General features: G+C 52.4%; 1 protein-coding gene across 1 annotated transcript in view; it reads right to left on the bottom strand.

Annotated features, from left to right (window-relative positions):
• The window catches only part of Lrrn2 (leucine rich repeat neuronal 2), a 59549-nt gene extending 45639 nt beyond the window's left edge, over positions 1–13910 (bottom strand). Inside the window, exon 1 of the mRNA XM_021197874.1 lies at positions 13590–13910. The gene's annotated coding sequence lies outside the window, so the exon portion shown is untranslated. The remainder of the gene's footprint in view (positions 1–13589) is intronic.
• Positions 13911–16746: the final 2836 nt, after the last annotated feature.

Genomic DNA, 16746 nt, shown 5'->3' with positions numbered 1-16746 from the left:
AGGGACGGCAGGGAAGGCTAAAGATGTAGAGGAGACGCATGAGTCAGCAAAGACCTGGGAGTAACCAGAAAAGCCAGGGATGTGGGGTCAGAGAAGCCCAGAGAGGGAAGTGCCAGGAGTGAGGGGGAAGTGCATCCACAAAAGGGGGCCTGTTACCCCCCCCCATCTTGAGCAGAATGGAGAGCTGCTTCCCAGGGCTGGGGGAGGAAGCCATACCCGAGTGGGGCTGAGGAAGGTGTGGGTGGTGTGAAGTAGAGCACACTGGTGGCGCCAAGTCTCTCAAGACACTTGGCTGGAGAGGATGAAGATGGGGGTGGGGCAGAAACTGGGCTTGAGGGAGGAGTTCGATGTTGGTTTGTTCCTCCCCCCCCCCCCCGAAGCCATGAGAAACTACTGGAGGGCTGAAGGAAGGTTCTAGAACCCATCCGTGGCAAGCACTGACTGACTGAGGTGGCACCTGTGACCTTGGCTGAAACAAGAGGGAGTCGGGGAGGATGGTGAGAGGCAGCGTGCCTGAGGGCTTGGGAGGGCCAGGCTGGGAAGTTCTGCCTGAAGTAGTTCTGCCTCTGTGAAGTGGGAGGTGAGGTCCTCAGCTGAGATCACCGGTGGAGGCAGGCGGAGGTTTGGGGAGGAGGGTGTGAAACAGTCATCTTAGACTCAGCGGGGAGGACCAGGGAATGTGAGAGGAATACCAGGCACTTTTGAAGAACAAGTCGTGTTGGTGATGGTGAGCTCGTAGATGTCCCCATCTGCCTCTGTGAGTGTGCGTCTGTGTATGTGTGTGGGGGCACGTGTGTGTGTGTGTGTGTGTGTGTGTGTGTGTGTGTGTGTGTGTCCGGGAGTTTTGATCTCAGGTAAAGGCAGAAGAAAGAGTGATTGATCCAGAACTCGGACTTTGGGGGGCGATAAAGAGAGACAGGGTCAAGATAGCTTAGATACTGGCAGGAGGATCCTTAACACAGACCTTGGAATCTGTATGGAATCAGAGCAGCGAATGAAAAGGGTCCCAATGTTCAGGAACAGTGCTGTGAGGGTTCTTGGCTGAGAAAGCTGGGAGAGCAGGAGGTGGTCATCAGAGAGATGGATGCTCCTCTAAGTGACTTGCAGGTGATGGTCCTGATGGGGAGGAGCCACTGAAGGGCTGCTGGGCCTCAGGGAGGATGTGCTGTCCACAGAGTCATTGATCTTACCAGGTGACTGACAGGCTTCAAAAGAGATGGGTATGTGAGGGTCGCTCTGGGGTGGGGGTGGGGGGCGGGAGAGAGGGTAGGTATGGGGGAGGGGAAAGGGGAAATATGGGCGGCGCCAAAGGCCATACTTAATAAGGAGAGTGGCTAGCAAACAGGCAGGGAGAGTCAGTGTGACTACGAGGTTTAGCGGAATGGCCTCCCCTTGCATCTGACGTTCCCTGGGAACTAGCTCAGGAAAATGGAGAAAATCAGGAAGGGCAGGCAACAGATGCAGCACAAGGCCCCAGTTAGAAGCTTTATGTCTAGTTCCCGCAGTGCTAAACACATGGTGTGACCTCAGGCAAGTCATTTCCCTTCCGTGCAGCTGAACTTTCTCATAAATAAAAGTAGGTCTCAGGAAGTGGCTGAGGTCTGGCTTCCAGCCCAGGTTACAAGTGACAGTATGGTGTGTTCGGATAGTAATCCCATAGTTTCTGGGTCAGCAGGAACCCCTAACCATTGTCACCTGGATATGAGCTACAGTGTGAACCCGACTGGTGAGCCAGTCCCTGGGGCCCAGCATCCCTGCCATTACACCAGCGTCTCCACTGTGCCTTCTCAGAGGTGGCTGTAGGCGGGCTCAGGAAAGAACAGACACTTGCTGCAGGCAGAAGCCCATCTGCTGGCACAGAGGAAGCCAAGTGTCCTAGCTCCCCTTGTTCTCCTATATTCCGTTCTTGCCGCAGTCAAAGGAGCTGTGACATGCTCATCTGACAAGGAGAGAGCAGGTACTCCCCGCTCCTCTTTTAGCTGGTAGCTGAGGTGGTCCTTGGTGGCCCTTTGCTGCTTTAGAAGTTCTTCATGGTAGCGGAATGATCACTGCTCAGCTCCTTAACCCCAAGCCCTTCTCCTCAAGTCAGCCCTGATGCTTACCGTTTCTCTGAGTTGGGCAGCATTCTCCCCGTGCATTGCTTAGAGCCTTCCCAAGGCTGTTCTTCATCTAGGAGTCAGCTACTTCCAGGGAGCCACATCAGGACCACTTCCAGGGTGCCAGAATTCTGAGAGGTGTTACACGTTCGAAGGAGGCACAAGTAAACTCATCCAACACCAACACACCAGGAAAAACCCTGCATCTGGCTGGGTGCTCGTACTCAGCACCAACACACCAGGAAAAACCCTGCATCTGGCTGGGTGCTCATACTCAGCACCAACACACCAGGAAAAACCCTGCATCTGTCTGGGTGCTCATACTCAGCACCAACACACCAGGAGAAACCCTGCATCTGGCTGGGTGCTCGTACTCAGTAGTAAATGTTCAATAAACATTTGCTGAATAAATGAAGGCATTTCAAATATTTAAAGAGGAAAACCTCACCAAGTCCACCAGAATTCTACATTATCGACCGAATTGCTCCTGTTTATTTGGGTAGATAATTAAAAGTCTGCTAAAAAACATTCTCTAATATTTATCAGGGACAACTACGCATCACGAATTTTACAAATGTGAGCTGATTTTATTTTACGACCCGGTGAGCTGGGTATGTCAACGCCACTTTAGGAATAAGTGAACTGAGGCTTAAAGAAAAGTTAAGAGCCTGTCTCGAGGCCATAGAGTAAGTAAGCAGTGGCCCCTGGCGCCTAACCTAGATTAGGAGCTGATTTTAAAGGTGAAGCTGTGTTCAGAACACTAGCTGCCTCCCACAACGTCACAACACAGTGGCATCAGGAGTGACAGGAGTGGAGGGGAAGACTGAGAAATTGTGTGAAGAAGGCAGTGGAGGTTCCCCACTGCCTCTTCCCATGGCCTTATCCTGGGGAAGCTGCACATGCTTCAAGATTGGGGACCTTTGCCCAAGCAGAGTAGAAAAGGGTGTGGCTCCTGCACGGCTCTCCTTCTCTGATGACTGGGCTGACTCTCCCTTCCCAGTACCCTCTCATACTTCATTCAGAACTATACTTCTTAGTTCTCCGAATGCTTCAGAGACCCAGAAACAAGCCAAGTCCTAGGGCCTGAGGACACTGTCCCCGTGTCCCCTGAGGTCTATGACTCCTCCTCACCCCAGAAGGGACCCCTTGTTCCAGAGCCCAGGGGAGCAGGCAGGAGTGTCCCAGAAGACATGCGTGGTTCAATCTGCTACAGCTTGAACACAGCTGTCAGCTCCCCCACACCTGTTCAAGCCTGCCTGACAGGTGAGCAACTGTGTTCCACATCTGCCTGTCCATCTGTCTCCTTTGCAGGGCTGTGGGGACAGCCGATGCTCTTCAGAAGGGAGTTCCTAGAGGTCTGAGGCAACACCCTCACTCGGACTACTACTCCAAAGGGACTAAAAGGATCGAGGAAGGAAAACTTGTGCCTCAGTCTCCATTGGACACCCTGAACCCCTCCCCATGGCCAAGCCTCTCACTGCCTCCAGCTCCTCCTCCCAGCTTCCCAAGCTTCTGCCTGCCAAGCTCTGCAAATTACCACACATGCCAATAAGTCATTAGAAACCAGAACGGCAAATGTGGGGTTGCCATGGAGACCAACACCAGGAACTGGCAGCCCTGGGGGCTGGCCAAAGGCTCAGGTGTATTAGGGGGAGAGACAGGAAGGCCGACCTGCCTGACAGAGGCCGATAAGGTGTACGCTGAGGTGCTGCCGGCTCTGCCTCCTTTCTCAACTTCTCATTCCCAGGGCCTGTGTGCTGTTCACCTGCAGCTTGCTAGGATGATGAATCCTGCACAGGCATCGGTGGGTGGGGGAAGGTACAGGCTGTGATAGTGCCCAGCTGGCAGCCAGCCCCAGGGCAAGGAGTACCGTAGTCCTAAGCAGCCTGGGCTTGGTTACAGATGTTTTGGAAAAACTAAGGGCCCAGTGAGGGTCTAAAGGCAGGGTGGAACCCAAGCAATACTGTTCTGGGTCTTTACTTTGGCCAGGTACTTAGCACAGCACCCTTTGTAGGTAAGTACACACACTCAGACACACACACACACACACACACACACACACACACACACACCACATTGGTGAGTGGAAGAGAGACTTCATGTAAGCAGGCAGGATTTTTGACTAGATAAAAAGTAAGCCCTAGGTTGTAAGCTCAACTTCTTCAACAACTCAGTGTGACCTTCAACAATGTCCCTTCTCCCTGTGCCTTGGCTTCACCGTCTGGAGGACATGGAGGAGGTACTTTAAATCTACTGTTTCAAACTAACTTTCAGGCCTCAGGATATAAAGCGATTCCCCCAGGGTCACTGGTCAGCAGGAACTTGAGTCGAGTTCTGGTCTACCTCATTACAGTTTTGGCCTTACACTCACTACTATAACAAATTAACATGAATTCTGTGTCTTACGTGAGTTTATTTATTTATTATAGGTCGAGAAGTCAGACTGGAATGGGTCTCTCCGAGTTAAAGTCAAGGCATCTAAAGGTTCATTCCTTTCTGGAGGCCCCAGGGGACAACACCTGATGCTTTTCCCTGCTTCCAGAAGCTGTCTTCATTCCCCGGCCTAAGGCTAGCAATGACTGCTCAAGTCTTTCTGAATCGCACCTCTCTAGCTCTGACTTCTGTCCCCTCTTCACAGGACCCTGCGGTCACACTGTACTCACCAGGATAGCTCAGGACCTCTCTTGATTTGCAGGTCGATCGGCACCTTTCATTCTATTCGCAGACCTACCCTCTTTTTCCTATGTAACAACATAGTCATGAGCTCTGGGGACGAGTGTAATACAAAAGGCCTCTTACCCTGCCTGTCATACACTGCAGTTTTGTTTCAAAACAAAGCAGAACACCCGATTCTAAAAGCACTGGAAAGCACAGGGCCAGACGACTTTCAGTTATAAAGTAACCGAGGCCTGGGTTCCTCCTCTCTTCTCTTGGGATTTCCTTCTGAGGAAACAACATGAACTCTGGAACCTGCATGTCCAGTGGCAATGATGACAGGAAGTTGCAGGGCACACAGAGATAACTCTAGGGTCACCAGAAAAGGGGATCTAGGGAGGATGAATGAGAACCATTCTAAAGAACCCCCTTAGCTCCACCCCACGTTCACCTTGACATTCAGATTGTCCTGCAGTGTCTGGTCTTGGTTTTCTTTCCAGATAAGGTCAGCTGTGTGTGTAAGTCAGTGCAGGAGGCACACTGATTCAGCGGTCATGAAGCTGGGATACCAGCCTCTCTTCCACGCCCTTCAAAAACCATACCCAAGATCGGAAAGCTCGGTCTTGGAACGTTCCTGTGAGCATCTTGCCAATCCTAGGGGTCATTTCCAGAACTGGCAGGTGAGACAGTTTCCTCTTTGCTCTGGGGGGAGAGATGGGAGCCTCCTCTCTCTTCCCACCTGACCTCTGTCCATGCCTTGGCAGATATAGTCTGCCAGGGCCTGAGACCCCGTAAGGCTCCATCATTCTACACCGAAAGGTGGGACGTAACAGTGGGCTGGTGTCTGCAGATTTTATTCAAATGGTTCGCTCTCTTCAGCCCTGTTTCTTCCTCATTTCTACCTCTCCTGTTCCAGGGGACTCTGGGAAGGGAATGCAGAAGGGGAAAGCTGATCACTGGAGGAGCGGCCCTGGGGAAAAGGAGGGAGAGGAACTAACATTTATTGAGCTTCTACTTTGTAGTAGGCACTTTACACAGATTAGACCATTTAATGCGGTAGCTAAGAACCAGAGCTCTGGAGTCACAGCGATGTGGGGCTGCATCCTGGCTCTGTCACTTGCCGACTGTGTGTGGCCTCCGGCAAGTGACTTAAAGCTTCCCGGCTTTAGTTTTCCTCAGCTGCAAAATGGGGGAAAATAATGTCTGCTTCCCCGCGTTCTGTGGATTAAATGAGATAAATGCAGGAAAGCCTTGGGCGCCGCAGAAGCACGCACAAGTGTTAGCTATTATTACTAACAACCCTGGGAAGTAGCTGTTATTAACCCAGACTTAACACAAGCCCAGGGTGAGGCTCAGAGAGGTTAAGCTAAAGTGCCCAAGGACAAGTAGCGAGAAAATGGGGCTCTCACCCAGCTCTGGCTGACTCCACTTGCTGGAGACTGTGAGCCACAATGCCCTTGACAGCTGTGGCCTTAGATGCAGCCCTGAAGCTTCAAGGAACAGGACCTGAGCCTCCTTCTTAGCTCTTGAGGGGCCCAGAACAGGAGAGGAGAATGTTACTGAATAGTGGCCATTTTATCCTTGTAACTCCTGGCTTTTACTCGTTGGCTGAGGTCCAAGCAGAGGTGCATTTTTTTTTTTTTTTTTTTTTTTTTTTATATTTCAAATGTTATCCCCTTTCCTAGTTTCCCTTCCAAAAATCCAGTGTATCATAAAAATCTCCAGGGTTACTTTAAATTTTTGTTATAGTCATTTAATTTTTTTTTTTTTTTTTTTTTTTTTTTGCTTATACTTTGAGTAGGTGAGGGTACCCTAGTAGATTCTCTTACCCTCTGCTGCAGAGGTGAGCCACCCTCTGTTCCAATGGAGCACTCCCTACTCGGGGAAAGGAGCAACTACTTCACTAACCACCTGCCAGACAGGAGCTCAGAGCCACTAAGATGCACTAGGAAAGGCTAGCTGTTGGCAAGATAGGAAAATGGAGCATTTTAGAGCAATGGGCCACAGACACCAAATGGACTAAGGACATCTGTGGACTGCTCCGAGGGATTCTGAGAACAGAGCAGAAAGCACCTGGACCTGGGAAAGAGGCGAAAACCCTGGAAGTCACTATGAGAGACAGAGGTGACCGGGAAGGGACTTGCTCCCACCCCTAATGGGACCCCTGGTTCTTCCCTCCTGCTTGACCACCCTTTCACTCCTCTAGGTATAGATCCATCCCCCTGCCGAGTGGAACCCCACTTTGTTCTCCAGGCCCCGATCCGCTGCACCTCCCGAGGAAGCGTTCCCTGTGTACTCCCACACAAAGCGCACAGTTCTGATAACATTTATAGTCTAAATCACACAGTTTAGCACTTGGTTTTAAATACTGTCTGATATTATTCCCTCGTTATTTCAGAATATGAGTTCTGCCTCCCCAACTCATCTACCAGCAGCGACTAGGTCTTACACGTTTTCACACCCATACCCCAGCCCCGCAGACCAAGTGCCACAAACCGGTGAGCACATACTGATTGACCAAAATAGTTTTGATGGCAGGAGAAAACTGGAACGATGGCCCAACCTCGGGGTTTCAGAAATCCAAATCCTGAAAGGTCTCTATCTCATCCAGAGAAGCCAAAGCCCTCAACCAGAACCGTAGCTTTTTTGGATATTCCCCAGCCTCAGCCTCTTCCTTTCTCAGCACGACACTCTCATTGGCCTCTCCTTTGCCCCTCTCCAGCATGCCAGGCCCCATCCTGCCTCCCAGCCGTCACACCAGCTAATCTATTCCTCCTGCCCAGCACACATTTCACGTTGTCCAGCCACCTGTGGCCACCCTGAAGGACCCCCACCCCACCCTCTTCCGGCCCCCAGGCCTCTCATCATCCGTCTATTTCTTTCTCTGGCTATATCTTTCTCTGGAACACTTTACACTCTCTAATATGCTGGTTGCTTTCTAAGTTTACTTTGCTGTATCCCCAGATGGCAAAATAAAAGCTCCTTAAGGGCAGAGCTCTCCGTTACTCCCTGCTGCCTGGTACTCCTGGGGCAGGCACCGAGGCTTGATAAACACTGGCTAATGAAGAGGCTCACCATCCAAACCCTGATTATGAAGGCAGAGGAGTGGCAGTGCAGAGATGGGCTGTGGGTGGAGCCATTCCACAGATCCCCTGGGGTATGGGAGTCCATGCCCTTCCTTGCCTGGGCCATCCTGAACATCAGGTTGAAAGGCGGCCTCTCTCCTTTCCCCTTCCTGAGGCATAGCTTTTGCATCTGCTCTGCCTTCAGGACATAGTGACTTTAGCCTTCCCCAGCTTGACCTTTTCTCCCCTCCCCTGCATGCTCAAGTGCAGTGCTTTGCAGACATAAACTTTCCTTGCTGTTATCTCTCTGCTTCCGGAAAGGATCGGGAAGGATCAGATAAGACAGCCCCACTTCTCCTGGGGGACCCAAGCTGGCTGCTTCACAACCATCGCCCCCTCCTACCTCATGTTTTCTCTGAAGGAGCTGCCTCAAGAGATACTTGTAAACAGAACCGGCTGCACTGGCTCTTCCCAGCACACTAAGCCTGCCGCATTAGCAGCTGCCCACTGAAGGCCCCTACATGGCCTGCCTGTCTCCTTTCACCTTCGGTGTGTTCTGTTCTCCCCTCCTCCAGAGAGCCATGTTTTGGTTGGGCCCTCTCCTGTGTCCATGGGCACTGAGCCAGGGTCAGCTTCTTGGAGGCCCTGGAGGCTCTGACCGAGACAGAAAGAAGCAGTGTTACATCTTGTGTTTTGTTTTGTTTTGGTTTTGTTTTGTTACAGGGTCTCACTGCGTAGCTCTGGCTGTCCTAGAACTCTCTGTAGACCAGGCTGGCCTCAAACTGAGAGCTGTGTGCCTCTGCCTCCTGAGTGCTGTCATGAAAGATGTGTACCACCCTGTCTAAACTATCAGATCCTGGGGGTTGCACCAGTGGCTCATTGTCAGAGTGCTTACTTAGCATGTGAAAGATCCTAGGTTCGAATCCCTAACACCACCAAGAAACAAACAACAAAACCAGGTTGATGGTATTGAATATCACAACCTGTGGGGGATAGAAGAAGGGATCAGGGAGACTTTGTTAGAGGGAAAGGTGACCACTGGCTTGGACAGGTCAGGCATGGGGACCTTGTTCCTGTAGGAAAAAGTTAGCAAAGGGAGCAGGCTACATGACTCAGGGTACCTCTAGGCCAATAACGGCTAAGTCCTGGGGGTGGTGAAGGGAAGTCAGAGAAGGGTTCAATCCTTCCCTCTTTTCATGTCTACTTCAGCAAGTCCAAGCCTCAATTGTTCTGTGTTTCAGTTAGGGACAGGAAGCCGCCCAGCTAATAGGGGTATTTAGGGTCTAGTTGGGCAAGCACTTTGCACAGTGCCTGGCACACAGTGCTCAGTAGATGCGAGGTGCTGTACTGTGTGTCATGACAAGTTGAGAGGTGGAAGCTGAGAAGCTATTTTGCCCCAGGAACTCTCTGCATGCTCTTCATGTCGGAACTTGCTTCAAGTCCATCAAACGCTGAACAGCAGGGAAGATGTGGGTGGAAGAAACACGTGGAGACAAACTGAATTCTAAAGCAGACCTGGTTAAACTCACCTCCTACAAGGCAGCTCTCTAAGGCCAAAGCATCTCCTAGGTCCCCAGAAAGTACCAGAAGCCAGAGTACAAGGCCTTGGGTAGAGCAGAATCTGGACACTGATGGCTTAGACATGGGTGGGGAGTCAAGGTCACACAACCAAACCCAGCAGGGCTGCACCAGGTCCCCTGCTTAGAAGCTCACTCTTTTAGACCAAGGGGTGTGGGGCTGATCTGGGCAGCTAGCCAGCCCCACTAGAAGCTCAGCTCCTAGCATCAGGAACAAAAAGGCTGAAGAGGGCCACTAAGTGGTGTTAGTGATGTCCATAAAGGACAACACATACACTCCTTGGTGCCTTTTCATATACAACTCCTGTGCCCCAGACACCTTCAGCACCACTGTCCCGAGATTCTCCACTTCTGCTATCTGGCCCCCTTTCTGGCCTTGCCCCAAATATCAACTGCTTCAGCAAGTCTTTACTAGTCTAAAGACACGAGAACCTTCTTCTATTCAGCCCTAGACTATATAGCACCGACTCCTTGCTAATAATAACAACTTATATAGAACTTACTATATTCCAGACACTCCTCTGGGCTCTTTGGCCTGCGTTCCCTCCTCTTATGAAGTAGGTGCTATTATCATACCAGTTATATACAGATAGAGAAACTGAGGCTCAGAGAGGGTAGATGAGTTTCCCAGCGTCTCCCAGCAACAAGTGGTGCAGCCTAGGTAGAGCTTGGATGGGTGGCTCCAGAATCTTTACCTTTACTGTGAGTTCCCCGAGGGCAGAGACAATAGCTGATTCCTCTGTTTCTGCACAGAGTAGGTGCTTTAGGGAAGATGGGTTGACTGAACAAGTCCAAATGAGAGAAACTCCACACCTTCCCATAGTCGAGAGACAGCTGCACTATTCAGGAAATCTAACAGTTTCCTTTCTGGTCTGGCCTCTCTTAGATGCTTCTGCAGCAAAACCTGTCTCGCTGTAGCTGGTTTTTGTTTTTGTTTTTTTTTTCCTGAACCCCTGTGTTTGTTTTCAAGTCATCCTCTATCACTGTCTTCTTCCTGTTTGTGTCCCCATAGCCTGTCCCCCTTCCACCTTCGACCACTGACCTTGTCCCAGCCTGCAGTCCTTGCAGGCACCCAAGGCTACCCACTCCCATTCTCTATCTCTGGGCTTTTGTGACCGTGAAGGCTTAGCTGAGGAGGCCAAGAACAGGAGCGACACAGACTCAGGAGGCAGACCACCGATGAAGCTCCAACGCTGGCCTCAGATAAACACAGCAATGACCTCCTCACTCTTCACCCCGATAAAGGTGGAGACCAAGGGCGAGTGCCTGCTACCTACTTCTGTAGGTCGGAAGGATTCTCTGCCCTCCCTGTGTCCTCTGCAATGCCCTCTCTCCTATAGGAAGCCTTCCTGCATCACCTGAGAAGGTTTATTCATGCAACCATTCAGCAAATATAATCTGTACTCTAAGTGGAGGGACAAGACACACCCCTGAAAAGCTAGGGCGAATGTGGGCTCCTTTGCAACCGTAGAATTTAGCAGATGTCGTTAAGTATCATGAGGCAACTGAACTGCAGTGGTGGTTTCAGAGACCATGGAGCGCAAGTGGTCCATCCTCTCTAGGGCCCAGACTCCCCAGCTAGAAAGCAGAGACCAGGATGCAGCCCTTTAGGAGGACTGAATACGATGATTTCTGTAAAGCTCTTCACAGAGCCTAGTGCAGAGCAGCTGCTCCGTAAGCTGTCTTTAATTCCTTTCTTGTGCAAACCACTGACTTCTGCAGAGTCCTGGCCTCCGAGATAGATGATGATATACAAACCACTTCATCCTTTGAGGTTAGAAAGGACCTAATGATACATCGTATATAGGAAGTGATAGAGACGATACATTGTATATAGGAAGCATAGAGATGGAATGTTAAGGGCCATTCTGTGATTATGATGCTAATTTGCTGGGGTTATTAATACTCCTCATCTCCCTCCACCACACATTTGAAAGAAACTGGCGGGCATGGAAGTAAATAACTATCAAGTTCAAATCCAAGCTCAGTTCTGCCTGCGACGTGGTTTGTCTATTACTTTTATCCCCCCAAGCTTAAAACAGTCACATAGTAGGTGTTTAATAAGTAGTTGTTGGACAAATAAGTTTTACAAAAGCAAGGAGTTTCCTCCTTCCCTTCAAATAAAAAGGAACAAGGGGGTAGAGAGGANGAGAAGGAGCAGGTGAGTGAATGGTAGGGCAAAGGGGGTACCAGGAAACAAGGAAGTGCAGGTGCCAGACCTATCGGCCTGGGCCTCTCTGCAAAGGGGATGCGACAGGGACAGTGGGACCTGTGCACCCACTGTCAAGAGGCGAGGAAGCCATTGTGTGCCTGGCCTGTGGTTTAAGCTGCATTGTTCAGAAAGGCAAAGGTGGAGATAAAAACCTGGGAGAGAGGAAGGAAGGTGAACTTGGAGGGTGGTCGGGAGAGGATGAGTGTGAGAGCAAAGGGAGAGGTGCTTCAGGAGGAGGGAAGAGGAAAGGAGGGACGGGGCAAGGGGAAGAGGGGGCTGTTAAGTATTCTGCTGGCCTAGCTCGGCTCAGTGAGGCCCAGATCTCTGAGTTCTTATTGCCATTCCATGTCTCCCGCAGGGTAAGCTCTGGCAGGAGATCTGGTTTGGGGGTTCTGCTTCTAGGTGTCAGACCCTGGGAATGGTTAAAAATCCCTGAGGTGCCAGAGAGTTTTTCAACTCTACCCTTTTCAAGTAACATTCTGCCCTAAGCCTCAGGCCCCCTAAACAGGCAGCAGGCAACATCTGAGGCGGTTCAGGGAAGGAAGGCCAGAGAGACACAGACCCCGAGCGATGCTTCTCTCTTCCACTGCTTCACAACGTCTCCTGGCCAGGAAAGTGGGTCAAGCCACCATAAGGTAGGTAGAAGACCCATTGGCCAGGGAGCCTTCGCGTTGTGGCCCTGGTCCTCCCTGCTCTTTTGGAGGACTGTTCAAGGAGCCCAGCGGCCAAGGACAGGAGGTTGCTGGCTTCTCCCTCAGAAAGGGAATACTGTCCAGAGTGATGTCGAGGCGAGGCGCATGAAGCCTGTCAATCATTCTGGATAAGTAAGGACGCGTAGATCTTTGCTCCTGGGCCCCCTCGATAATGGTGAAGACGCTGGCAAAAGGCCACTCCTGTTGTCCTGACCTGGCTGCTCTCTCCAGTGCCCTCCTGCCTCCTGGGGTCTTCAAGCAGACGGCAGCCAGTCCATCTCTGGCAACCAGCGCTGTGCCCAGCCCACCCTCCTCCAAGCCCTGCCAGTCGCCCAATTAGAAGCTGCGTTGGCTTCAACAGATGGGAGCTGCGGCAGCCTGAGGAACAGAGCACAAAGCCCAGCTGACATTTTCCTTCCTGTTCATTTGGTGGGGGAGGAAGGGCAGGGGCAGCCGGGAGCATTGCAACACCCCGCTCGGGCCCACCCCCGGGGTCCAGTTCTCTCCTTCAGCGGCTCAGTTCGGCTGCCTCACCCCGCCGCTCGCGGATCTTGGCTGGCTGGGCAGTCTGCGCCCGCACAACCCTGTCATGCCAGCAGGACAGACGGCCCACCTGTGGCTGGCCAGCCCAGCCTGTCCCTGGCGTGATGCGGTGGCCTCAGAGCTGCTTTAAACCGCACAGCGCCGAGGCTTGGCCCGGCCGACCCCTCCCCCACCCAAAAGTCCCATCTTAGACTGCAGTCAGACCCTAGTCTCCCGCCCGGGAGGAGCCTGGCTCTCGGTGCCAGATACTTTGTACAGACCCAACCAAGGCCACCCTGTCTTTTCTGCACGGCCACCACCCGAGCTCCCTGGAAGGGAAAGTCCCCTAAGCTCTAGTGCGCTTCCATCCTGCGAGTTCTCCTCTGTCACGCCCTCTCTAACCCCGGGGCCACCTCGTTGGTTCCTCTGCATCTCCAGGGCTCCCCGCTACCCAGCAACAGTTTGAGGGGTTGGGGCCTCTCCCAGTTGGTTCAGGCCCCGACCCCCTCCCCCGCAGCTCGGGTCCAGCCAGCGCAGCGGCCACCTCCTTTGCATTCTCCAGCTCTCCTTCCTTCGCCCCTCCCGGCCTTCTCCCCAAATCACCAGCTCCCCTGCAGGCATCTCGGCGACCGCCGCGGTCGCGGCCGCGCTCCCCTCCCCCACCGGGTCATCAAAGCCCGGGCCGCGGGGACGGGATCTCGGCGACCCTCAAGGCCACGCCAGCGTCCTCGGAGTCCACAGCCCCGGCCACCAGGGAGCCGCACACTCACCGCACGGGCGCTGTCCTATGTCTGTCACTCGCCTCCCGGTTGGGATCGCTGCTCCACGGCGCGCTGCTACCCAGGCCCGGGAGGCTCGCCGGGCGCCTTCCCCAACCTGCACTTGTTCTGGGAGTGGTCGCAACGCTGAGCCTGTGAGGGCGTCAGCAGAACGACAGTGTTCCCAATCCTGCGCGCCGCGGCCGGAGGTTGGCGGCCAGGGCCGGCGCTCCCGGAGCGCCGCGCGTCTGCGGAGCACGGAGCAGGCCCGCGGCGCCCGGCGCCCCCGCCGCGCCTCCTCCCTCCTGGCTGCTTGCGCTCGTCCTCCTCACTAGCTGCTCCGCCGCGCTCCCAACCTCCCTAGCCCACTCCGGTCGCCTCCTCCCTGTCTGCTTGCCACGCCAACCCCCTCCAGTCCCGCTGCCATTTTAACTCCTGAGTGGCCAGAAGCCCCTTCTGCCTCACTTGCACACATCCCAGAGGAAGGAGTTGGGTGGGGCCCGATGCTGTAGTTTGAGCGGTCCTTCTGCATCAAGACTCGACCCAAGGCTTACGGAAGAGGGGGAGAAGGCATAGCGCTTGGGGGTCAGGGGAGAAATAAGTGGCATTTCGGATGCTCCCTCCCACCCTCTTGCAAAAGCCAAGAGAACAGATGGGAAATTCAGCTTGTAGGACAGGTGTAGCTCATAGGCACCGCTTGTGGCTGTGACCACATTTTTTTGCACGGTACTACCCTCCCCAAGTTAACGGTGGATAGGACAGTAGCCGTGGGTGAGTTTGTGCATGGGCACTGGCGGCTCTTCTGTAGCCTTTCCAGTACTGCTTCCAGTCTCCTGGCACATGGTTAGTCTCAGAGGGATTAAGGGAGGAGCTGACAGGTCCACACAGGTACTTGGCTGCAGGGTTCTCCACCTGCAGGCTGGTCATCGTGAAGCCATGTAGCTAGGAGGTAAAGCAGGACCCAGAAAATGGGTGGGTGCTGGGTTATTGCTTGGTGGCTTAGAAAATTGGGGTCACCGGCACACATTGGGGTAGGTCTCCTGCTGCAGTGCCGGCTTCAGGCCCAAGTCTTTGAGAGGCCTTCAGTGTGGCCCACTCAGAATGGATAGCAGAGCTAAGCTTCATAGCAGGCCACACCCAATCAAAGCCTGGAAAGTCAAGATGAGAGAAGATGGGGGTCAAGGTGTGGGAACTTCTGCAAGTCGGGGCTTCCTTAGGGGGCTGTTCTTCGTGACTGGCTTCAGCTTAGTGTCCCTGGCCAGACACAGGGCTTCTGGGTTCTGTCTTTTCTAAGAATACAACCAGCAGTGACAGCCATGCCTACAGGCTTAGAGTAGTCTGGAAGTTCTGTGTTCTGTACAGACAGAGTTGGCTCCTTAATCCTTCCAGTAAGCACATACTAAATACCAGCAGAACTACTCGCCGGCCTCCACCCGCCACCCCTGCTGTGGGATATAATGGCCCTCGGGAGCTGAGACGGAGGGGTGGAAGTACTTGAAACAAATTTTAGCATTTCAAGGCAATGGAGGGTGCCATAGAAACACAGAATGAAAACGCCGTTCTGGGCTCTGGTTATTCATGGGAGGTTTTATAGAGGAGCCGAGCTTCCAGCTGAGCCCAGCTGGACGGACAGGATTTAAACTGGCAGAGAAAATAGGGACTAGCAAGGCAGGAAAGTTGAGGCAAGCAAAACAGAATAGGTTGTCTGGAAGGTGGGGGGTGGGGGTGGGGGTGGGAGGACCAGGCAGTGGAGGAAAGCTAGAGATGAACTAAGATACACCAAGCCCTTTCACACAGCTCTGTATCAAGCTGTCATACGTCCCCATTTAACAGCCCAGCAAATGGAGGCTGGGAGCAGGTGGAATTTGGGTCCTCATCCTGGCAGCACTCTTGCACGGGTAGTATGACCTCAGTTATGCAGAGTGGGAGAGCGTGCGACCAAGATCTAGAAACTCATCTGTGCCCCTCCCCCCCCCCCCATACACAGTGATTTAGGATGAAGAAAGGTCAGAGGCTGGGAGGGTGGCTGCTGTAAAGACAGGAAGTGAAGGGGCACTGAGAAAGAAGAGCCTTTGTAAGGGAGACTGGGTTGGGCCCAAGGGAGTAGAAGGATTCTGCATGGGGGCACCAAGCTTTTGAGTCTGATCTTGATACTTGTCAAGTCAGTGGAACGACATTTCCAGCCTCAGGGCCATCAACGTATGCGGATGGATGTCCAAATAAGAGGAGATTTTTGCCAACTCCTTCCCCAGCTCCAGGTCTGAGCTGGCACTCACAAGCCCCCTGCCTCCTATTACCCACACCACCAAGTGTGTCTTAGCCCGACTGGAGCACACACTCTGGAAGGCTGTGCCTGACCCAGGCAGCACTGAGATGAAACCAAGATGTTACCGTGGATACCCAACAGCTGGTTGCTTCTGTCACTGTTGCAGTTTTTGAGACAGGATCTCTGTAGCCCAGGCTATCTGTGTGATCCTCCTGCCTCAGCCTTCTCAGTGCTGGCATCATGAGCTTGTGCCACCACACCTGGTAATAACTAATTAGTGAACAAGTAATATTAGCTACTGGCTGATCCCAGAGTGGCAGACCCTGATACACACTAGGCATATAGGCATGGGAAAACCACATGAGCTATTAGGACAAAATTTCTTATAATGTAGTGGGAAAGAATTTAGACTCAGTGAGATCTGGGCCTGAAACTTGCTGGACCACACACTATGTGGCTTTGGGAAGGTTATTGAGCTTCTCTTCCTGGTATAAAAATATTAATGTTTAAGTTAATTCATAGAGATCTCTTAGTCAAGAGTAGCAATGGGCATTTGCTGTCTGTGTCCTGTAGGCAAGGGCAGTGATCTCATTTATGTATCATCTAACTGAAAAGTCCCAACAGGCATAGAGATGCCGCAACCCCAGCTGTTTTAGCGGATGAGACAGAAAGACTATACACCTGGGTAACTTACCAAGACCTTGCTTCAAACCAAAAGTAAAAAAAGGGGTGCATGTGGCTCAGAGGAACAGCGCTGGCCTGGTGTGCATAAGGCCTGAGGTTCAATCCTCAACGCAATACAAAAGAAGAAAAATTCCCACCAAAGCCCAGGACTCTGGAAATAGAACAGCATCCTTATAATTAGAACATAGTAGAGCTGATATCAGAATTCAAGGTCATTGT

Source organism: Mus pahari, chromosome 5 (genome assembly GCF_900095145.1).
Source record: "Mus pahari chromosome 5, PAHARI_EIJ_v1.1, whole genome shotgun sequence".
NCBI lineage: Eukaryota > Metazoa > Chordata > Mammalia > Rodentia > Muridae > Mus > Mus pahari.
This window is presented reverse-complemented; position numbering and strand designations above follow the sequence as displayed.